The following is a 25,196-nucleotide window of genomic DNA, read 5'->3' on the forward strand; positions in this document are numbered from 1 at the left end:
AATATTGGGTTGTCTATCCATTTATGTTTTTATACTGTAAAATAGGCAAGAGTTAGATTCATAAAAAAATACTTATTAATACAAGCAATTTTTACATATATCATAAAGCATAAGCACACTATATTACATATATTACACCACACGAATACAACTATCTTATTCCGACTCGCTCGTTTCTTCTTCTTCAGTTTTGGTTCGTTTTGCCAAGTTTCTAGGGATATATGATGTTCCCCTAATACGTGCCGTCGTTTTCCACATTGGTTTAGAAAAACCTGGTGGTTTAGAGGTTCTCGGGTTATTGTCACAACTTAAGAAATACGGGTGTTGACGATACATATAAAATTCATCGGGTTTGGAATCAAATTTCTCTATTTTTATGCCCTTTCCCTTATTGTTCTCTTTTGTCTTATTAAATTGTGTTGGAGTAATTTCTATAACATCATCGGAATCCTTGTCGGGATCCGATTCATCGGAGGATTGGTAATCCTCCCAATACTTTGCTTCCTTGGCGGAAACACCATTGACCATAATTAACTTTGGTCGGTTGGTTGAGGATTTTCTTCTACTTAACCATTTTATTATTTCCCCCACTGGTTCTATTTCTTCTTCCGGTTCCGATTCTTCTTTCGGTTCCGATTCTTCTTCCGGTTCCGACTCTTCTTCCGGTTCCTCTTCGGGAACTTGTGAATTAGTCCACGAATCATTCCAATTTACATTTGACTCTTCATTATTATTAGGTGAGTCAATGGGACTTTTTCTAGAGGTAGACATCTATCACATAATATCAAACACGTTAAGAGATTAATATATCACATAATATTCACATGTTAAAAATATATAATTTCCAACAAAATTTGTTAAGCAATCATTTTTTCAAGTAAACACGGTCGAAGTCCAGACTCACTAATGCATCCTAACAAACTCGATAAGACACACTAATGCAAAATTCTGGTTCTCTAAGACCAACGCTCGGATACCAACTGAAATGTCCCGTTCTTATTGATTAAAAACGTTCCATATTAATTGATTTCGTTGCGAGGTTTTGACCTCTATAAGAGACGTTTTTTTTCAAAGACTGCATTTATTTTAAAACAAACCATAACCTTTATTTCATCAATAAAGGTTTAAAAAGCTTTACGTAGATTATCAAATAATGATAATCTTAAATATCCTGTTTACACACGACTATTACATAATGGTTTACAATACAAATATGTTACAACGAAATAAGTTTCTTGAATGCAGTTTTTACATAATATCATACAAGCATGGACTCCAAATCTTGTCCTTATTTAATTATGCGACAGCGGAAGCTCTTAATAATCTCCTGAGAATAAACATGCTTAAAACGTCAACAAAAATGTTGGTGAGTTATAGGTTTAACCTATATATATCAAATCGTAACAATAGACCACAAGATTTCATATTTCAATATAGATCCCATGCATAGAGATAAAAATCATTCATATGGTGAACACCTGGTAACCGACATTAACAAGATGCATATATAAGAATATCCCCATCATTCCGGGACACCCTTCGGATATGATATAAATTTTGAAGTACTAAAGCATCCGGTACTTTGGATGGGGTTTGTTAGGCCCAATAGATCTATCTTTAGGATTCGCATCAATTAGGGTGTCTGTTCCCTAATTCTTAGATTACCAGACTTAATAAAAAGGGGCACATTCGATTTCGATAATTCAACCATAGAATGTAGTTTCACGTACTTGTGTCTATTTTGTAAATCATTTATAAAACCTGCATGTATTCTCATCCCAAAAATATTAGATTTTAAAAGTGGGACTATAACTCACTTTCACAGATTTTTACTTCGTCGGGAAGTAAGACTTGGCCACTGGTCGATTCACGAACCTATAACAAATATGTACATATATATCAAAGTATGTTCAAAATATATTTACAACACTTTTAATACATTTTGATGTTTTAAGTTTATTAAGTCAGCGGTCCTCGTTAGTAACCTACAACTAGTTGTCCACAGTTAGATGTACAGAAATAAATCGATATATATTATCTTGAATCAATCCACGACCCAGTGTATACACGTCTCAGGCTAGATCACAACTCAAAGTATATATATATTTGGAATCAATCTCAACCCTGTATAGCTAACTCCAACATTACTGCATATAGAGTGTCTATGGTTGTTCCAAATAATATATGTACACGGGTCTATGATATGTCAAAACATTTGCATACATGTCTATGGTATCCCAAGATTACATAATATATTAGAATACATGTATAATACAATATAAGTTAGCTAGGATATGATTTGTATAGAATTGTTAATATTTCCCGTAGCTACAAAAATAAAAAATATCCAATCTTGTTTTACCCATAACTTCTTCATTTTAAATCCGTTTTGAGTGAATCAAATTGCTATTATTTTATGAATCTAAACAGAAAAAGTATAGGTTTATAGTCAGAATTATAAGTTACAAGTCATTTTTGTAAGAGGTAGTCATTTCAGTCGAAAGAACGACGTCTTGATGACCATTTTGAAAAACATACTTCCACTTCATAAGAAAAATCATTTTACCAGAAGAACAACTTTTAAATCAAAGTTTATCATAGTTTTTAATTATCAAACCCAAAACAGTCCGCGGTGTTACTACGACGGCGTATGTCCAGTTTTACGGTGTTTTTCGTGTTTCCAGGTTTTAAATCATTAAGTTAGCATATCATATAGATATAGAACATGTGTTTAGTTGATTTTAAAAGTCAATTTAGAAGGATTAACTTTTGTTTGCGAACAAGTTTAGAATTAACTAAACTATGTTCTAGTGATTTCAAGTTTAAACCTTCGAATAAGATAGCTTTATATGTATGAATTGAAATGTCCCGTTCTTATTGATTAAAAACGTTCCATATTAATTGATTTCGTTGCGAGGTTTTGACCTCTATATGAGATGTTTTTCAAAGACTGCATTCATTTTAAAACAAACCATAACCTTTATTTCATCAATAAAGGTTTAAAAAGCTTTACGTAGATTATCAAATAATGATAATCTAAAATATCCTGTTTACACACGACCATTACATAATGGTTTACAATACAAATATGTTACAACAAAATAAGTTTCTTGAATGCAGTTTTTACACAATATCATACAAGCATGGACTCCAAATCTCGTCCTTATTTAAGTATGCGACAGCGGAAGCTCTTAATAATCACCTGAGAATAAACATGCTTAAAACGTCAACAAAAATGTTGGTGAGTTATAGGTTTAACCTATATATATCAAATCATAATAATAGACCACAAGATTTCATATTTCAATACACATCCCATACATAGAGATAAAAATCATTCATATGGTGAACACCTGGTAACCGACATTAACAAGATGCATATATATAAGAATATCCCCATCATTCCGGGACACCCTTCGGATATGATATAAATTTCGAAGTACTAAAGCATCCGGTACTTTGGATGGGGTTTGTTAGGCCCAATAGATCTATCTTTAGGATTCGCGTCAATTAGGGTGTCTGTTCCCTAATTCTTAGATTACCAGACTTAATAAAAAGGGGCATATTCGATTTCGATAATTCAACCATAGAATGTAGTTTCACATACTTGTGTCTATTTTGTAAATCATTTATAAAACCTGCATGTATTCTCATCCCAAAAATATTAGATTTTAAAAGTGGGACTATAACTCACTTTCACAGATTTTTACTTCGTCGGGAAGTAAGACTTGGCCACTGGTTGATTCACGAACCTATAACAATATATACATATATATCAAAGTATGTTCAAAATATATTTACAACACTTATAATATATTTTGATGTTTTAAGTTTATTAAGTCAGCTGTCCTCGTTAGTAACCTACAACTAGTTGTCCACAGTTAGATGTACAGAAATAAATCGATAAATATTATCTTGAATCAATCCACGACCCAGTGTATACGTATCTCAGTATTGATCACAACTCAAACTATATATATTTTGGAATCAACCTCAACCCTGTATAGCTAACTCCAACATTCACATATAGAGTGTCTATGGTTGTTCCGAAATATATATAGATGTGTCGACATGATAGGTCGAAACATTGTATACGTGTCTATGGTATCTCAAGATTACATAATATACAATACAAGTTGATTAAGTTATGGTTGGAATAGATTTGTTACCAATTTTCACGTAGCTAAAATGAGAAAAATTATCCAATCTTGTTTTACCCATAACTTCTTCATTTTAAATCCGTTTTGAGTGAATCAAATTGCTATGGTTTCATATTGGACTCTATTTTATGAATCTAAACAGAAAAAGTATAGGTTTATAGTCGGAAAAATAAGTTACAAGTCGTTTTTGTAAAGGTAGTCATTTCAGTCGAAAGAACGACGTCTAGATGACCATTTTATAAAACATACTTCCACTTTGAGTTTAACCATAATTTTTGGATATAGTTTCATGTTCATAATAAAAATCATTTTCCCAGAATAACAACTTTTAAATCAAAGTTTATCATATTTTTTAATTAACTAACCCAAAACAGCCCGCGGTGTTACTACGACGGCGTAAATCCGGTTTTACGGTGTTTTTCGTGTCTCCAGGTTTTAAATCATTAAGTTAGCATATCATATAGATATAGAACATGTGTTTAGTTGATTTTAAAAGTCAAGTTAGAAGGATTAACTTTTGTTTGCGAACAAGTTTAGAATTAACTAAACTATGTTCTAGTGATTACAAGTTTAAACCTTCGAATAAGATAGCTTTATATGTATGAATCGAATGATGTTATGAACATCATTACTACCTTAAGTTCCTTGGATAAACCTACTGGAAAAGAGAAAAATGGATCTAGCTTCAACGGATCCTTGGATGTCTCGTAGTTCTTGAAGCAGAATCATGACACGAAAACAAGTTCAAGTAAGATCATCACTTGAAATAAGATTGTTATAGTTATAGAAATTGAACCAAAGTTTGAATATGATTATTACCTTGTATTAGAATGATAACCTACTGTAAGAAACAAAGATTTCTTGAGGTTGGATGATCACCTTACAAGATTGGAAGTGAGTTAGCAAACTTGAAAGTATTCTTGATTTTATGTAACTAGAACTTGTAGAATATATGAAGAACACTTAGAACTTGAAGATAGAACTTGAGAGAGATCAATTAGATGAAGAAAATTGAAGAATGAAAGTGTTTGTAGGTGTTTTTGGTCGTTGGTGTATGGATTAGATATAAAGGATATGTAATTTTGTTTTCATGTAAATAAGTCATGAATGATTACTCATATTTTTGTAATTTTATGAGATATTTCATGCTAGTTGCCAAATGATGGTTCCCACATGTGTTAGGTGACTCACATGGGCTGCTAAGAGCTGATCATTGGAGTGTATATACCAATAGTACATACATCTAAAAGCTGTGTATTTTACGAGTACGAATACGGGTGCATACGAGTAGAATTGTTGATGAAACTGAACGAGGATGTAATTGTAAGCATTTTTGTTAAGTAGAAGTATTTTGATAAGTGTATTGAAGTCTTTCAAAAGTCTATAAATACATATTAAAACACTACATGTATATACATTTTAACTGAGTCGTTAAGTCATCGTTAGTCGTTACATGTAAGTGTTGTTTTGAAACCTTTAAGTTAACGATCTTGTTAAATGTTGTTAACCCAATGTTTATAATATCAAATGAGATTTTAAATTATTATATTATCATGATATTATCATGTATGAATATCTCTTAATATGATATATATATATACATTAAATGTCTTTACAACGATAATCGTTACATATATGTCTCGTTTAAAAATCATTAAGTTAGTAGTCTTGTTTTTACATATGTAGTTCATTGTTAATATACTTAATGATATGTTTACTTATCATAGTATCATGTTAAATATATATATATCCATATATAAATGTCATCATATAGTTTTTACAAGTTTTAACGTTCGTGAATCACCGGTCAACTTGGGTGGTCAATTGTCTATATGAAACATATTTCAATTAATCAAGTCTTAACAAGTTTGATTGCTTAACATGTTGGAAACATTTAATCATGTAAATATCAATCTCAATTAATATATATAAACATGGAAAAGTTCGGGTCACTACAGTACCTACCCGTTAAATAAATTTCGTCCCGAAATTTTAAGCTGTTGAAGGTGTTGACGAATCTTCTGGAAATAGATGCGGGTATTTCTTCTTCATCTGATCTTCACGCTCCCAGGTGAACTCGGGTCCTCTACGAGCATTCCATCGAACCTTAACAATTGGTATCTTGTTTTGCTTAAGTCTTTTAACCTCACGATCCATTATTTCGACGGGTTCTTCGATGAATTGAAGTTTTTCGTTGATTTGGATTTCATCTAACGGAATAGTGAGATCTTCTTTAGCAAAACATTTCTTCAAATTCGAGACGTGGAAAGTGTTATGTACAGCCGCGAGTTGTTGAGGTAACTCAAGTCGGTAAGCTACTGGTCCGACACGATCAATAATCTTGAATGGTCCAATATACCTTGGATTTAATTTCCCTCGTTTACCAAATCGAACAACGCCTTTCCAAGGTGCAACTTTAAGCATGACCATCTCTCCAATTTCAAATTCTATATCTTTTCTTTTAATGTCAGCGTAGCTCTTTTGTCGACTTTGGGCGGTTTTCAACCGTTGTTGAATTTGGATGATCTTCTCGGTAGTTTCTTGTATAATCTCCGGACCCGTAATCTGTCTATCCCCCACTTCACTCCAACAAATCGGAGACCTGCACTTTCTACCATAAAGTGCTTCAAACGGCGCCATCTCAATGCTTGAATGGTAGCTGTTGTTGTAGGAAAATTCTGCTAATGGTAGATGTCGATCCCAACTGTTTCCGAAATCAATAACACATGCTCGTAGCATGTCTTCAAGCGTTTGTATCGTCCTTTCGCTCTGCCCATCAGTTTGTGGATGATAGGCAGTACTCATGTCTAGACGAGTTCCTAATGCTTGCTGTAATGTCTGCCAGAATCTTGAAATAAATCTGCCATCCCTATCAGAGATAATAGAGATTGGTATTCCATGTCTGGAGACGACTTCCTTCAAATACAGTCGTGCTAACTTCTCCATCTTGTCATCTTCTCTTATTGGCAGGAAATGTGCTGATTTGGTGAGACGATCAACTATTACCCAAATAGTATCAAAACCACTTGCAGTCCTTGGCAATTTAGTGATGAAATCCATGGTAATGTTTTCCCATTTCCATTCCGGGATTTCGGGTTGTTGAAGTAGACCTGATGGTTTCTGATGCTCAGCTTTGACCTTAGAACACGTCAAACATTCTCCTACGTATTTAGCAACATCGGCTTTCATACCCGGCCACCAAAAATGTTTCTTGAGATCCTTGTACATCTTCCCCGTTCCAGGATGTATTGAGTATCTGGTTTTATGAGCTTCTCTAAGTACCATTTCTCTCATATCTCCAAATTTTGGTACCCAAATCCTTTCAGCCCTATACCGGGTTCCGTCTTCCCGAATATTAAGATGTTTCTCCGATCCTTTGGGTATTTCATCCTTTAAATTTCCCTCTTTTAAAACTCCTTGTTGCGCCTCCTTTATTTGAGTAGTAAGGTTATTATGAATCATTATATTCATAGATTTTACTCGAATGGGTTCTCTGTCCTTCCTGCTCAAGGCGTCGGCTACCACATTTGCCTTCCCCGGGTGGTAACGAATCTCAAAGTCGTAATCATTCAACAATTCAATCCACCTACGCTGCCTCATATTCAGTTGTTTCTGATTAAATATGTGTTGAAGACTTTTGTGGTCGGTATATATAATACTTTTGACCCCATATAAGTAGTGCCTCCAAGTCTTTAATGCAAAAACAACCGCGCCTAATTCCAAATCATGCGTCGTATAATTTTGTTCGTGAATCTTCAATTGTCTAGATGCATAAGCAATCACCTTCGTTCATTGCATTAATACACAACCGAGACCTTGCTTTGATGCGTCACAATAAATCACAAAATCATCATTCCCTTCAGGCAATGACAATATAGGTGCCGTAGTTAGCTTTTTCTTCAATAACTGAAACGCTTTCTCTTGTTCATCATTCCATTCAAATTTCTTCCCTTTATGCGTTAATGCAGTCAAGGGTTTTGCTCTTCTGGAAAAGTCTTGGATGAACCTTCTGTAGTAACCAGCTAGTCCTAAAAACTGGCGTATGTGTTTCGGAGTTTTCGGGGTTTCCCACTTTTCAACAGTTTCTATCTTTGCCGGATCCACCTTAATACCTTCTTTGTTCACTATGTGACCGAGGAATTGAACTTCTTCCAACCAAAATGCACACTTTGAAAACTTAGCGTACAATTCTTCCTTCCTCAATACTTCTAACACCTTTCTCAAATGTTCACCGTGTTCTTGGTCATTCTTTGAGTAAATAAGTATGTCATCAATGAAAACAATGACAAACTTGTCAAGGTATGGTCCACACACTCGGTTCATAAGGTCCATGAACACAGCTGGTGCATTAGTTAAACCAAACGGCATGACCATAAACTCGTAATGACCGTAACGTGTTCTGAAAGCAGTCTTTGGAATATCATCTTCTTTCACCCGCATTTGATGATACCCGGAACGTAAGTCAATCTTTGAATAAACAGACGAGCCTTGTAGTTGATCAAATAAGTCGTCGATTCTCGGTAGTGGGTAGCGGTTCTTGATGGTAAGTTTGTTCAACTCTCGGTAGTCGATACACAACCTGAATGTACCATCTTTCTTCTTGACAAACAAAACAGGAGCTCCCCACGGTGATGTGCTTGGTCGAATGAAACCACGCTCTAAAAGTTCTTGTAATTGGCTTTGCAGTTCTTTCATCTCGCTGGGTGCGAGTCTGTAAGGAGCACGAGCTATTGGTGCAGCTCCTGGTACAAGATCTATTTGAAATTCAACGGATCGATGTGGGGGTAATCCCGGTAATTCTTTCGGAAATACATCGGGAAATTCTTTTGCAATGGGAACATCATTGATGCTCTTTTCTTCAGTTTGTACTTTCTCGACGTGTGCTAGAACAACATAGCAACCTTTTCTTATTATTTTTTGTGCCTTCAAATTACTAATAAGATGTAGCTTCGTGTTGCCCTTTTCTCCGTACACCATTAAGGGTTTTCCTTTTTCTCGTATAATGCGAATTGCATTTTTGTAACAAACGATCTCTGCTTTCACCTCTTTCAACCAGTCCATACCGATTATCACATCAAAACTCCCTAACTCTACTGGTATCAAATCAATCTTAAATGTTTCGCTAACCAGTTTAATTTCTCGATTCCGACATATATTATCTGCTGAAATTAATTTACCATTTGCTAATTCGAGTAAAAATTTACTATCCAAAGGAGTCAATGGACAACTTAATTTAGCACAAAAATCTCTACTCATATAGCTTCTATCCGCACCCGAATCAAATAAAACGTAAGCAGATTTATTGTCAATAAGAAACGTACCCGTAACAAGCTCCGGGTCTTCCTGTGCCTCTGCCGCATTAATATTAAAAACTCTTCCGCGGCCTTGTCCATTCGTGTTCTCCTGGTTCGGGCAATTTCTAATAATGTGGCCCGGTTTTCCACATTTATAACAAACTACATTGGCGTAACTTGCTCCGACACTACTTGCTCCGCCATTACTCATTCCGACACCATTTGTTCCTTTCGTTCTATTAACCCCTGGTCCGTAAACCTCACACTTCGCCGCGCTATGACCATTTCTTTTACACTTGTTGCAAAATTTGGTGCAGAACCCCGAGTGATACTTTTCACACCTTTGGCATAGCTGCTTCTGATTGTTGTTGTTGTTGCGGTTATTATTGTTGTTGGGATGATTGTTGTAGTTGCTGTTGTTGTTTTTGTTGTTGTTATTGTTGGGCCGTTTGTTGTAGTTGCGATTGATGTTGCGATTGTTGGGATAATTGTTGCGATTATTGTTGTAATTGCTGTTGTTGTTGTATTGGTGATTCTTATCACCGTTTTCCTCCCACTTTCTTTTGACTTGCTTCACATTGGCCTCTTCAGCAGTCTGTTCTTTAATTCTTTCTTCAATCTGGTTCACTAGTTTGTGAGCCATTCTACATGCCTGTTGTATGGAGGCGGGCTCGTGTGAACTTATATCTTCTTGGATTCTTTCCGGTAATCCTTTCACAAATGCGTCGATCTTCTCTTCCTCATCTTCGAATGCTCCCGGACACAATAGGAACAATTCTGTGAATCGTCTTTCGTACGTGGTAATATCAAATCCCTGGGTTCGTAACCCTCTAAGTTCTGTCTTGAGCTTATTGACCTCGGTTCTGGGACGGTACTTCTCGTTCATCAAGTGCTTGAATGCTGACCACGGTAGTGCGTACGCATCATCTTGTCCCACTTGCTCTAGATAGGCCATGTTAACGCAGAACCTGTGAAGGTATGCGTAGCATACTTCACTTTGTCCTCTTCAGTACACTTACTTATGGCAAACACCGATTCGACCTTCTCGGTCCACCGTCTCAATCCGATCGGTCCTTCGGTTCCATCAAATTCCAAAGGTTTGCAGGCAGTGAATTCTTTGTAGGTGCATCCTACACGATTTCCTGTACTGCCAGATCCAAGGTTATTGTTGGTATGTAGCGCAGCCTGTACCGCGGCTATGTTTGAAGCTAGAAAAGTACGGAATTCCTCTTCATTCATATTCACGGTGTGTCGAGTAGTCGGTGCCATTTCCTTCAAAATAGTCAAATGGAACAAGTTAATCATACAGAATATTAAGAGTAGTTAATAGTATTTCGTAGCATAATATGAACTCATTTATAAAAGCTTTTTCTTCATATTAGCATTTTATAAGTTTAAATTCGGGTAGTACCTACCCGTTAAGTTCATACTTAGTAGCTAATATACAATTCAACTACTACAATTCTATATGAAAAACTGATTGTAATAATATTTCACGTTCAAACTTTTATACAATATTTTACAAACTTACAATACCGCTTATTTTACATAAAGCATGAAATATAGCACACAATAACTTTGATACAAGATAGTTGTGAAGATAATTCTAGCTAGTACACAAGTCGTTGAGCAAAGGAAATAAAGACACGTAATTCATACGTCCAGAAACAAGTCATGCATTCTGGTTTTACTAGGACTACTTCCCATCCTTGGTCTTGTGGAATATAACCGTTATGTCCGTTGATAAGACAGCGTGTTGTAACGTCGTCAAAGGGACGAGGGTTACGTAATGACCAACAGTCTCGTAATAACCTAAAAACCTCATTTCTTATCCCAATTACCGACTCCGTTACTTGTGGGAACGTTTTGTTTAATAGTTGTAGCCCGATGTTCTTGTTCTCACTTTGGTGAGAAGCGAACATTACTAACCCGTAAGCATAACATGCTTCTTTATGTTGCATGTTAGCCGCTTTTTCTAAATCACGAAGTCCTATATTCGGATATACTGAGTCAAAATAATTTCTTAACCCGTTGCGTAAAATAGCATTTGGGTTCCCCGCAATATATGCGTCAAAGTAAACACATCGTAACTTATGGATTTCCCAATGTGATATCCCCCATCTTCCGAACGAAAGCCTTTTATAAACCAAGGCATTCTTGGAACGTTCTTCGAATGTCTTACAAACTGATCTCGCCTTAAATAGTTGTGCCGAGGAATTCTGACCGACTCTAGACAAGATTTCATCAATCATGTCTCCGGGTAGGTCTCTTAAAATATTGGGTTGTCTATCCATTTTGTGTTTTTATACTGTAAAATAGACAAGAGTTAGATTCATAAAAAAAATACTTATTAATACAAGCAATTTTTACATATATCATAAAGCATAAGCACACTATATTACATATATTACACCACACGAATATAACTATCTTATTCCGACTCGCTCGTTTCTTCTTGTTCGATTTTGGTTCGTTTTGCCAAGTTTCTAGGGATATATGATGTTCCCCTAATACGAGCCGTCGTTGTCCACATTGGTTTAGAAAAACCTGGTGGTTTAGAGGTTCCCGGGTCATTGTTACAACTTAAGGACTTCGGGGGTTGACGATACATATAAAGTTCATCGGGGTTGGAATTAGATTTCTCTATTTTTATGCCCTTTCCCTTATTATTTTCTTTTGCCTTTTTAAATTCAGTTGGGGTAATTTCTATAACATCATCGGAATTCTTGTCGGAATCCGATTCATCGGAGAATTGGTAATCCTCCCAATATTTTGCTTCCTTGGTGGAAACACCATTGACCATAATTAACCTTGGTCGGTTGGTTGAGGATTCTCTTTTACTTAACCGTTTTATTATTTCCCCCACCAGTTCTATTTCTTCTTCCGGTTCCGATTCTTCTTCCGGTTCTGATTCTTCTTCCGGTTCCGACTCTTCTTCCGGTTCCTCTTCGGGAACTTGTGAATCAGTCCACGAATCATTCCAATTTACATTTGACTCTTCATTATTATTAGGTGAGTCAATGGGACTTGTTCTAGAGGTAGACATCTATCACATAATATCAAACACGTTAAGAGATTAATATATCACATAATATTCATATGTTAAAAATATATAGTTTCCAACAAAAATGTTAAGCAATCATTTTTAAAGAAAACACGGTCGAAGTCCAGACTCACTAATGCATCCTAACAAACTCGATAAGACACACTAATGCAAATTTTCTGGTTCTCTAAGACCAATGCTCGGATACCAACTGAAATGTCCCGTTCTTATTGATTAAAAACGTTCCATATTAATTGATTTCGTTGCGAGGTTTTGAACTCTATATGAGACGTTTTTCAAAGACTGCATTCATTTTAAAACAAACCATAACCTTTATTTCATCAATAAAGGTTTAAAAAGCTTTACGTAGATTATCAAATAATGATAATCTAAAATATCCTGTTTACACACGACCATTACATAATGGTTTACAATACAAATATGTTACAACAAAATAAGTTTCTTGAATGCAGTTTTTACACAATATCATACAAGCATGGACTCCAAATCTCGTCCTTATTTAAGTATGCGACAGCGGAAGCTCTTAATAATCACCTGAGAATAAACATGCTTAAAACGTCAACAAAAATGTTGGTGAGTTATAGGTTTAACCTATATATATATCAAATCATAATAATAGACCACAAGATTTCATATTTCAATACACATCCCATACATAGAGATAAAAATCATTCATATGGTGAACACCTGGTAACCGACATTAACAAGATGCATATATATAAGAATATCCCCATCATTCCGGGACACCCTTCGGATATGATATAAATTTCGAAGTACTAAAGCAACCGGTACTTTGGATGGGGTTTGTTAGGCCCAATAGATCTATCTTTAGGATTCGCGTCAATTAGGGTGTCTGTTCCCTAATTCTTAGATTACCAGACTTAATAAAAAGGGGCATATTCGATTTCGATTATTCAACCATAGAATGTAGTTTCACGTACTTGTGTCTATTTTGTAAATCATTTATAAAACCTGCATGTATTCTCATCCCAAAAATATTAGATTTTAAAAGTGGGACTATAACTCACTTTCACATATTTTTACTTCGTCGGGAAGTAAGACTTGGCCACTGGTTGATTCACGAACCTATAACAATATATACATATATATCAAAGTATGTTCAAAATATATTTACAACACTTATAATATATTTTGATGTTTTAAGTTTATTAAGTCAGCTGTCCTCGTTAGTAACCTACAACTAGTTGTCCACAGTTAGATGTACAGAAATAAATCGATAAATATTATCTTAAATCAATCCACGACCCAGTGTATACGTATCTCAGTATTGATCACAACTCAAACTATATATATTTTGGAATCAACCTCAACCCTGTATAGCTAACTCCAACATTCACATATAGAGTGTCTATGGTTGTTCCGAAATATATATAGATGTGTCGACATGATAGGTCGAAACATTGTATACGTGTCTATGGTATCTCAAGATTACATAATATACAATACAAGTTGATTAAGTTATGGTTGGAATAGATTTGTTACCAATTTTCACGTAGCTAAAATGAGAAAAATTATCCAATCTTGTTTTACCCATAACTTCTTCATTTTAAATCCGTTTTGAGTGAATCAAATTGCTATGGTTTCATATTGGACTCTATTTTATGAATCTAAACAGAAAAAGTATAGGTTTATAGTCGGAAAAATAAGTTACAAGTCGTTTTTGTAAAGGTAGTCATTTCAGTCGAAAGAACGACGTCTAGATGACCATTTTATAAAACATACTTCCACTTTGAGTTTAACCATAATTTTTGGATATAGTTTCATGTTCATAATAAAAATCATTTTCCCAGAATAACAACTTTTAAATCAAAGTTTATCATATTTTTTAATTAACTAACCCAAAACAGCCCGCGGTGTTACTACGACGGCGTAAATCCGGTTTTACGGTGTTTTTCGTGTCTCCAGGTTTTAAATCATTAAGTTAGCATATCATATAGATATAGAACATGTGTTTAGTTGATTTTAAAAGTCAAGTTAGAAGGATTAACTTTTGTTTGCGAACAAGTTTAGAATTAACTAAACTATGTTCTAGTGATTACAAGTTTAAACCTTCGAATAAGATAGCTTTATATGTATGAATCGAATGATGTTATGAACATCATTACTACCTTATGTTCCTTGGATAAACCTACTGGAAAAGAGAAAAATGGATCTAGCTTCAACGGATCCTTGGATGTCTCGTAGTTCTTGAAGCAGAATCATGACACGAAAACAAGTTCAAGTAAGATCATCACTTGAAATAAGATTGTTATAGTTATAGAAATTGAACCAAAGTTTGAATATGATTATTACCTTGTATTAGAATGATAACCTACTGTAAGAAACAAAGATTTCTTGAGGTTGGATGATCACCTTACAAGATTGGAAGTGAGTTAGCAAACTTGAAAGTATTCTTGATTTTATGTAACTAGAACTTGTAGAATATTTGAAGAACACTTAGAACTTGAAGATAGAACTTGAGAGAGATCAATTAGATGAAGAAAATTGAAGAATGAAAGTGTTTGTAGGTGTTTTTGGTCGTTGGTGTATGGATTAGATATAAAGGATATGTAATTTTGTTTTCATGTAAATAAGTCATGAATGATTACTCATATTTTTGTAATTTTATGAGATATTTCATGCTAGTTGCCAAATGATGGTTCCCACATGTGTTAGGTGACTCACATGGGCTGCTAAGAGCTGATCATTGGAGTGTATATACCAATAGTACATACATCTAAAAGCTGTGTATTGTACGAGTACGAATACGGGTGCATACGAGTAGAATTGTTGATGAAACTGAACGAGGATGTAATTGTAAGCATTTTTGTTAAGTAGAAGTATTTTGATAAGTGTATTGAAGTCTTTCAAAAGTGTATAAATACATATTAAAACACTACATGTATATACATTTTAACTGAGTCGTTAAGTCATCGTTAGTCGTTACATGTAAGTGTTGTTTTGAAACCTTTAAGTTAACGATCTTGTTAAATGTTGTTAACCCAATGTTTATAATATCAAATGAGATTTTAAATTATTATATTATCATGATATTATCATGTATGAATATCTCTTAATATGATATATATACATTAAATGTCTTTACAACGATAATCGTTACATATATGTCTCGTTTAAAAATCATTAAGTTAGTAGTCTTGTTTTTACATATGTAGTTCATTGTTAATATACTTAATGATATGTTTACTTATCATAGTATCATGTTAAATATATATATATCCATATATAAATGTCATCATATAGTTTTTACAAGTTTTAACGTTCGTGAATCACCGGTCAACTTGGGTGGTCAATTGTCTATATGAAACATATTTTAATTAATCAAGTCTTAACAAGTTTGATTGCTTAACATGTTGAAAACATTTAATCATGTAAATATCAATCTCAATTAATATATATAAACATGGAAAAGTTCGGGTCACTACATGAATCGAATGATGTTATGAACATCATTACTACCTCAAGTTTTGTGGATAAACTTACTGGAAAAGACACAAATGGATCTAGCTTCAAAGGATCTTGGATGGCTTGAAAGTTCTTGAAGTAGAATCATGACACGAAAACAAGTTCAAGTAAGATTTTCACTCGAAATAAGATTGTTATAGTTATAAAAATTGAATCAAAGTTTGAATATGAGTATTACATTATATTAGAAAGATATCTTACTGTAAATAAGAAAGATTTCTTGAGGTTGGATGATCACTCTACAAGATTGGAAGTAAGCTAGCAAACTTGGAAGTATTCTTGATTTTATGAAACTAGAACTTGTAGAATTTATGAAGAACACGTAGAACTTGAAGATAGAACTTGAGAGAGATCAATTAGATGAAGGAAATTGAAGAATGAAAGTGTTTGTAGGTGTTTTTGGTCGTTGGTGTATGGATTAGATATAAAGGATATGTAATTTTGTTTTCATGTAAATAAGTCATGAATGATTACTCATATTTTTGTAATTTTGATAAATGTCTTGAAGTCTTTCAAAAGTGAATGAATACATATTAAAACACTACATGTATATACATTTTAACTGAGTCGTTAAGTCATCGTTAGTCGTTACATGTAAGTGTTGTTTTGAAACCTTTAGGTTAACGATCTTGTTAAATGTTGTTAACCCAATGTTTATAATATCAAATAAGATTTTAAATTATTATATTATCATGATATTATGATGTACGAATATCTCTTAATATGATATATATACATTAAATGTCGTTACAACGATAATCGTTACATATATGTCTCGTTTCAAAATCATTAAGTTAGTAGTCTTGTTTTTACATATGTAGTTCATTGTTAATATACATAATGATATGTTTACTTATCATAATATCATGTTAACTATATATATAATCATATATATGTCATCATATAGTTTTTACAAGTTTTAACTTTCGTGAATCACCGGTCAACTTGGGTGTTCAATTGTCTATATGAAACCTATTTCAATTAATCAAGTCTTAACAAGTTTGATTGCTTAACATGTTGGAAACACTTAATCATGTAAATAACAATTTCATTTAATATATATATAAACATGTAAAAGTTCGGGTCACTACACATGGGTCACGAGACGTATTAATTAATTCGAATATTATATATTAAACTATATATAAATTATTGGACTGTTAACTGTGGACTAAAAACATTGGACAATTAAAATGAATTAAAATATTGATTATAACATATGAAACTAAAAAATTCTTCAAGTTTGCCACTTGATTTCATCTTAAATCTCAATTGTATCTTAACGATTACAATCCGCGTTCAAACCTTTCATGATTCTTGAAAACACCTCGATTGAGAGGATGAACCAACCGCATTTCATCTACAGAAGGAAAGATTTATGCATATAGTTATGCACCTGAAAAACTCTTAGAAACTGAGTAAACGTTAACAAGTATCTGTGATAGCTCCTCTGGCGTTGTTATTACCGAAAATCACTTTACAATCCCTCTCCAAATTAGCCAAATTTGTCACAGCTCCAGCAAGTCAACTTTGACTTTTTGTTCGAAACAACCTTATTATAATCTTGATATATACGCGTGCTCTTTCATTGTTATCGGGGAACCTTTCATATTTCACCATATTACCATCAGCATGTAATCATCTAAAAACACAATTCTCTTGAAACCACCTCGGATTGATAACCGACGATTCAGATATGGCTGCATTAAATGCAGAGGAAATAGTAAAATTGTAGATGGCCTAAATGGTCAAGAGTTTGATGATAAAGAATGGAGTGTTGGGAATGCTCGATAGAAAATTTGGTACTGAAAAACGGATTGAGCTAACCATGAAGGAGACCAAGAACAAATACAAGGACCAAACCCTATATTCAAAGAATCCAGGTAATTCTGGATCCGATGAAATCTTTAGAGAATATCCTGCTCCGAAGTCATGTTAAAATCTTGCGAAATTTTTTTTCTTATCAACCTTCGAACTTAGAAATTCCAAAATATCATCATAAATATCTTCGATATTTCCGAGGATATTTTCATAAATATTCTTGTCCGAAATTATCTACCTCTTCGTGTTTTCTGTATTTCATTATATTGAAAACTTCTGTAAAATGTAAGTATAAATTATGAATGAATTGTGGAGAAGTGTTGGGGAATTGAAGCATGGGTTAATATAATATAATATTATTATCAGGATATTTATTAATTATTGAAATTAAATTTAAAAATAATATATAAACAGAAGCGTAATATATATCTGTTTTAATTTTTTTATTTCTTTTTCCTTTCTTTTTCAATTTTTTTTTCTTCTTTCTGTATGCTTGTGAACCTTGTCGACCATTTGTACCAAATGATATAAACCCGTGAGTAACCAGTGTCCTACTTCTATTATCAGTTCTTTCTTTATCATTCGTCCTCTTCAAATCATAATGGGAGAACAGAATTTTTTAAAAAAAAACCTCGATGTATTTCTCTGTTCTTATACTTTTTAGCCAAAAATTTAAATCGAACCAATTATCCAAATCCTTAAATGCAGTTACCTTAGGAATCTTTCGTTCGAACTATCTCCAAAATCTCAGGTTCCAATTCGTGATATCAAGCTCGAATTTTCGAGTCAAAGTTTTTTAAAAAAAAGTCAACCGATTTGATTATCAAGAAATTCGAGTTTGTTATGATGTTTCAAGTGAAATTAACGATTCTAATAGTTTCTATGAGAGGATTAAAATCTATTTCATGTTATAGGATTTGTCTAAAACAATCTAGAAATCGAAAACCATTTTGTGTGTGTGCTTAAAACAGCGACTGCCCCATCAGCCTTTTATTTTATTTTTTTATTTTTTTAGCAGCAACTTCGTTATATTATTTTTTTGTGAGTTTCCCTCCTCTCCAACTATGCTTTCTGTTTTCGTTTGAAAGTCTAAAAGCCAAAACATTTAAGTTTCTGAATTGGTTTGGTCTTGGGTCAAGATAATTGGTGAAGAAGAAGAAAAGGAAATAAAATCATAATTGGGACATATATAATTAGTTGGGGCTTAAAATAGAAAAACAGAACTTGCTTGGATGATTTAGGGCTATTGGTGTAACCGAGAGGTCTCGGGTTCGAGTCCCGGCTTGGGCGATTTGTTATCTTTTTGAGCCTTTAAGATAGTAAATCATTATTATTGTTATTATTATTATTATTATTATTATTATTATTATTATTATTATTATTATTATTATTATTATTATTATTATTATTATTATTATTATTATTATTATTATTATTGTTATCATAAATTATTATTGTTATTGTTATAAGTATTATTATTATTATTATTATTATTATTATTATTATTATTATTATTATTATTATTATTATTATTATTATTATTATTATTATTATTATTATTATTATTATTATTATTATTATTATTGTTATTATTATTACTTACTAGTATTATTGTACTATTAAATTATTATCATTAATATAGTTATGTTATAATGATGATTAGTATTAACATTATTATTATTAGTATTATTAATATTGTATCATTATTATTGTTATTATTAAATATTATGATTACGAAAACATTATAAACAACTATGAAGATTGTGATAAAAGTTGTTATGGTAAAATTCGGAAACTGGTTATAAATTATATGAATACCTGTACAAATATGTATATGAATGTGAAATTAAGTTATAGAAACTCTAGTTATAAGTTTAGAAATTTAATACGAAGTTTATTATAAAAATTATTATTGTTAACAAGGCTATTATTATTATTATCATTTTATTATTAAAATAAAGTATCATAGAAATTAAAAATTATCAAAATTATTATATTTATCATTATTAAAAATTAACACTATTAGTATTAGTATTATTACTATCATTAATATTATCCTTCTTATCATTTTAGTAATATTACAAATAGATATATTTTTTAATATAAAAATACATTACGATAGTATTAATATTACGTATCACTCAATTTTGTTATAATAACTAAGCTATATATGAAGAATATCAATTAATATATAAAAATATATTTTTATCATATATATAAACCTTAATATAAAATAGTGTCATTAATATGTTATAATGAATATTAGTTATATAAAATATACATAAATTTAATTTATCTATATAACACATAATATCACAAGTATGATTATTAATAATAATATATATAAGTTTGATCGATTACGAGTATATGTTTTAATAAATATACAAATGATATAGGTTCGTGAATCCGAGGCCAACCCTGCATTGTTCAATGTCGTCGTATGTATTTTTACTACAAAATACAGTATCATGAGTTTCATTTGCCTTTTTACCCTTTATATTTTTGGGCTGAGAATACATGCGAAATTTTTATAAATGTTTTACGAAATAGACACAAGTAATTGAAACTACATTATATGGGTGAATGATCGAAGCCGAATATGCCCCTTTTGCTTGGTAACCTAAGAATTAGTAAACTGATCTACTAATTGACGCGAATCCTAAAGATAGATCTATTGGGCTTAACGAACCCCATCCGTTGTAGCGGATGCTTTAGTACTTCGATGTTGTTTTTATCATGTCCGAAGGATTTCCCAGAATTATAGGGGATATTCTTGTAACATCCCGCCTTTTTCCGTTTAATTATTTAAAGTCCGTTATATGTTTGTAACACCTCCCGTTAATACGCGTTTTAAATTATCTCGTTTAGGTAATTCACGCACCCGATTAAAACTTGAGGGACCAATCTTGCCATGTGACCAAACTTTTGACTAGGTCAAAGTGGTCAAACCACTCCCATCCATTCATCTTTTTCATTTTCATTTTTCCTTTTCTCTTCATACTTTCCATTTTTCTTTCAATTCTCCAAACAAAAGAATCATCATCTAAATCCAAGCTAGCGGGTGTCTCACAAATTACATATTTGGAATCCTTGCAACTTCCTCTTCGATTCCATACCGATTTCATCAAGTTTGGGTAACTTTCTAAAATCACTAGATTTTGTGTTCGTGTTTTTTTTTTAACTTATAAAGTTGTTAATTAGTGTCTATGGCTCAAGTCTAACATGAATATATGATTTATATGTTCGATTTTGTTATTTGAAGTAACTAGCATGAACATAAACTTTGGTGTGTTTGATTTGGTGATTTGGTTGTTTGAATGATGTTAAATGTTATAAATGCATGTATTAAATGTGTTCCTAACATCACTAGCTTCAATTTGATGTGTAGGTTGTTTTAGAAAACTTCATAAACATGATTAGTGATTTTGATGTTGTTGGTTAGGGTTTGATAAAATTGAATGTGAACATTTAATGCATTGAAAGCCATGAATTATTGTTAGTAAGTAGTTAGTTGTATTGTATGCTTGATTATCTACAAAACGGAGTGTTTTATGTATGCATTAAATGCCCGAATCATAAATGTGCACTTGTAAAATTTGAAGAATTAAATGTGTGCATTGATTGATCATTTGATTTGAAAAGTCGATTATTGCAAATAATGTTTTCGGTTGGTGAAATGTGTTTAGTTAGGTTCATTGTCAAATTTGCTTTCTAACGATATAAGGTGCGAGTTCTAAGTGTTAGCGGTTTGTAAAATATGCTTGAAAGAGTTTTGATTTGGGACTTGAACAATTGAGACTGACCAGGTACCAGCACACGACCAATGCCGCGGCACAGCAATCCTGGGTCGCGGCGCGACCTAAGCCGTGTCCAGGTTCTGACCTCCTTGGTCAAAATAAGAAAAGTGTTTGGCACGCTATGGACCTCCGATTCACATGAGACTTGTTCTAACATGCTTATATATGAATAAAAACCTCAGAAAAATAGTTCGGGACCCGACCCGAACGTGTTGACTTTTTCGTTGACTTTGACCGACCAAAATTTGACTTTTTGTCAAACTTAACCAAATGATTATGCAACCTTCCTAACTTGTTTCTATACTTGTATCTTGCATGAAACTTGACAAATTGATTCACATGCTACATAATCGAGTCGTAACGAGCCATAGGACTAATTGAACATCTTTGACCTATCGTGTTTACCGTTATTGATACGACCTATTTGTTTAGGTCAAGACTAGCATTATCCTTTGCACACGTTACTTTGTGAAGTACTTTTCATACGTGCACTCAAGGTGAGATCATAGTCCCACTTTTACTCTTTTGAACTTACATTTGGGATGAGAAAACATAAACATTTCTTTTTAACTAAGTGAACATAAGTAGAGGAAAACAAACATTCTACATACGAGTTTAGAACAAAATCCTCAATTCGATTATCATTATTTACTCTTGCAGTGTGTAAGTGTAGGCGTGAACTTATGTTGTATGGCCATATGGGTTTGACAAACCCTCATCTCGGACGGTTCACTACCGTCTACGGATGAAATATATTTTCGAGAAACAGTGTTGTTCTAGCACTATTAATGGGGTTCAACGGACGGAATGTTAAGCCTTGATAATTGGGTGCTCGTGAATATTAACTTTTAGAATGTATTACTATTTTATCAATGTGCAAATCTTGTGGTTCGACTTACATTTACTCACTTACTTATTTAAACCTATGATTTCACCAACGTTTTCGTTGACAGATTTCCTATGTTTTTCTTAGGTCCTTGATCATTAGGTGACACATGCTTACGCACATTCTTTTTGATACTTGCTTTGGATGTCGTGTAGTGACCCGAACTTTCCCATGTTTATATATATTAATTGAGATTGATATTTACATGATTAAATGTTTCCAACATGTTAAGCAATCAAACTTGTTAAGACTTGATTAATTGAAATATGTTTCATATAGACAATTGACCACCCAAGTTGACCGGTGATTCACGAACGTTAAAACTTGTAAAAACTATATGATGACATATATATGGATATATATATAGTTAACATGATACTATGATAAGTAAACATATCATTAAGTATATTAACAATGAACTACATATGTAAAAACAAGACTACTAACTTAATGATTTTTAAACGAGACATATATGTAACGATTATCGTTGTAAAGACATTTAATGTATATATATCATATTAAGAGATATTCATACATGATAATATCATGATAATATAATAATTTAAAATCTCATTTGATATTATAAACATTGGGTTAACAACATTTAACAAGATCGTTAACCTAAAGGTTTCAAAACAACACTTACATGTAACGACTAACGATGACTTAACGACTCAGTTAAAATGTATATACATGTAGTGTTTTAATATGTATTTATACACTTTTGAAAGACTTCAATACACTTATCAAAATACTTCTACTTAACAAAAATGCTTACAATTACATCCTCGTTCAGTTTCATCAACAATTCTACTCGTATGCACCCGTATTCGTACTCGTACAATACACAGCTTTTAGATGTATGTACTATTGGTATATACACTCCAATGATCAGCTCTTAGCAGCCCATGTGAGTCACCTAACACATGTGGGAACCATCATTTGGCAACTAGCATGAAATATCTCATAAAATTACAAAAATATGAGTAATCATTCATGACTTATTTACATGAAAACAAAATTACATATCCTTTATATCTAATCCATACACCAACGACCAAAAACACCTACAAACACTTTCATTCTTCAATTTTATTCATCTAATTGATCTCTCTCAAGTTCTATCTTCAAGTTCTAAGTGTTCTTCATAAATTCCAAAAGTTCTAGTTTCATAAAATCAAGAATACTTTCAAGTTTGCTAGCTCACTTCCAATCTTGTAAGGTGATCATCCAACCTCAAGAAATCTTTGTTTCTTACAGTAGATTATCATTCTAATACAAGGTAATAATCATATTCAAACTTTGGTTCAATTTCTATAACTATAACAATCTTATTTCAAGTGATGATCTTACTTGAACTTGTTTTCGTGTCATGATTCTGCTTCAAGAACTTCGTGCCATCCAAGGATCCATTGAAGCTAGATCCATTTTTCTCTTTTCCAGTAGGTTTATCCAAGGAACTTAAGGTAGTAATGATGTTCATAACATCATTCGATTCATACATATAAAGCTATCTTATTCGAAGGTTTAAACTTGTAATCACTAGAACATAGTTTAGTTAATTCTAAACTTGTTCGCAAATAAAAGTTAATCCTTCTAAGTTGACTTTTAAAATCAACTAAACACATGTTCTATATCTATATGATATGCTAACTTAATGATTTAAAACCTGGAAACACGAAAAACACCGTAAAACCGGATTTACGCCGTCGTAGTAACACCGCGGGCTGTTTTGGGTTAGTTAATTAAAAACTATGATAAACTTTGATTTTAAAGTTGTTATTCTGAGAAAATGATTTTTATTATGAACATGAAACTATATCCAAAAATTATGATTAAACTCAAAGTAGAAGTATGTTTTCTAAAATGGTCATCTAGACGTCGTTCTTTCGACTGAAATGACTACCTTTACAAAAACGACTTGTAACTTATTTTTCCGACTATAAACCTATACTTTTCTGTTTAGATTCATAAAATAGAGTTCAATATGAAACCATAGCAATTTGATTCACTCAAAACGGATTTAAAATGAAGAAGTTATGGGTAAAACAAGATTGGATAATTTTTCTCATTTTAGCTACGTGAAAATTGGTAACAAATCTATTCCAACCATAACTTAATCAACTTGTATTGTATATTATGTAATCTTGAGATACCATAGACACGTATACAATGTTTCGACCTATCATGTCGACACATCTATATATATTTCGGAACAACCATAGACACTCTATATGTGAATGTTGGAGTTAGCTATACAGGGTTGAGGTTGATTCCAAAATATATATCGTTTGAGTTGTGATCAATACTGAGATACGTATACACTGGGTCGTGGATTGATTCAAGATAATATTTATCGATTTATTTCTGTACATCTAACTGTGGACAACTAGTTGTAGGTTACTAACGAGGACAGCTGACTTAATAAACTTAAAACATCAAAATATATTAAAAGTGTTGTAAATATATTTTGAACATACTTTGATATATATGTATATATTGTTATAGGTTCGTGAATCAACCAGTGGCCAAGTCTTACTTCCCGACGAAGTAAAAATCTGTGAAAGTGAGTTATAGTCCCACTTTTAAAATCTAATATTTTTGGGATGAGAATACATGCAGGTTTTATAAATGATTTACAAAATAGACACAAGTACGTGAAACTACATTCTATGGTTGAATTATCGA

Source organism: Rutidosis leptorrhynchoides, chromosome 1, assembly GCF_046630445.1.
Source record: "Rutidosis leptorrhynchoides isolate AG116_Rl617_1_P2 chromosome 1, CSIRO_AGI_Rlap_v1, whole genome shotgun sequence".
NCBI classification, from domain to species: Eukaryota; Viridiplantae; Streptophyta; class Magnoliopsida; order Asterales; family Asteraceae; genus Rutidosis; species Rutidosis leptorrhynchoides.